A 1,274-nucleotide genomic window follows, 5' to 3' on the forward strand; every position below is an offset into this window, starting at 1 on the left:
TTACAGAGTTTACAAGTGAATATGTACTATGAATAATATATACAGGCGGCTATTTTTATAGACAGAACCTTTACAGATAGATATAAGTTAGCAGTATAACAATGATTTAAAGGTAGTACAAATAAAGTTTTGATCAGAAGCTATCCAAATTGAAGTGCAGTGGAAAGTAATTGCATATTGCAGTTAAAGTACTGTATTGCAGATGTATATGTAAACAATTGGTACTTGTACTGTTGAGTATAATGTGAAATGGGTTCTTATGAATTTCCCAGCTAATTTTAATCTGTAAATATTTTACAGATATTTTTGAAATATCTGTAAAATATTTTTTAAAAGTATTGATTTTGCTCCAACCTGCTCCTTCCTTATGTGTCTTATGGACTTATGTGTCAACAGGACTTGGAAAAACTGGTCCATGCTTTCATCTTCAGTAGACTTGACTACTGTAACGGGTCTTACAGGTCTCCCTAAAGAATCAATCAGACAGCTCAGCTGATTCAGAACGCTGCTGCTCGGTCCTTACAAGACCAAGAGGATCACATCACTCCAGTCCATCAGACAAGAGACTGGATCACATCACTCCAGTTCTGAAGTCTTTACACTGGCTTCCTGTGTCTCAAAGAATTGATTTCAAAGTACTCTTGCTAGTTTATAATCCCTTAACGGTTTAGGTCCAAATACATTTCTGATCTGCTACTGCACTATGATCCACCCAGACCTCTCAGGTCACTGGGACAGGTCTACTTTCTGTCCCAGAGTCAGAACTAAACAGGGTGAAGCAGCTTCTTTCCATGCTCCTCATATCTGGAACAAACTCCCAGAAACCTGCAGATCCGCTGCTACTCTCGGTTCTTTTAAATCAAGGCTGAAGACCTTTCTTTTTGATGCTGTCTTCTTTACTGATGCTCATTTCTTTAAATTTCTTATGCTGCACTGTAACTTTTATTCTTGTGTTTTATGTGTCTATTTTTAATGTCTATTCATGTGTTTTACCGGTTTTTAATGCTCATGATTTTAACTGTTTGTACCTGTGTTTAATCTGCTTACCTGATTTTGTGTAAAGCACTTTGAATTGCCCTGTTGCTGAAATGTGCTCTACAGATAAAGCCGCCTTGCCTTGCCTTCCTTAAAAAAACTTCCATTTATTTTTTAAATTCAGCGCTTTGTCCTCTTTCCACCTCTTTCTCCTCCAAGTCAGTCGCCATCGTTATAGTACCATGTTGAGGCTGCTCTCCCCAATGTGACGTCGTCACCGAATTGAGTTGAAAAACCCG

General features: G+C 37.9%; 1 protein-coding gene across 5 annotated transcripts in view; it reads right to left on the reverse strand.

Moving 5' to 3' along the window:
- Window positions 1-1,274, reverse strand: part of mau2 (MAU2 sister chromatid cohesion factor) — a 19,970-nt gene that overhangs the window by 827 nt on the left and 17,869 nt on the right. The window lies entirely within an intron of this gene.

Source organism: Etheostoma spectabile, chromosome 12 (genome assembly GCF_008692095.1).
Source record: "Etheostoma spectabile isolate EspeVRDwgs_2016 chromosome 12, UIUC_Espe_1.0, whole genome shotgun sequence".
In the NCBI taxonomy this organism is placed as follows: Eukaryota; Metazoa; Chordata; class Actinopteri; order Perciformes; family Percidae; genus Etheostoma; species Etheostoma spectabile.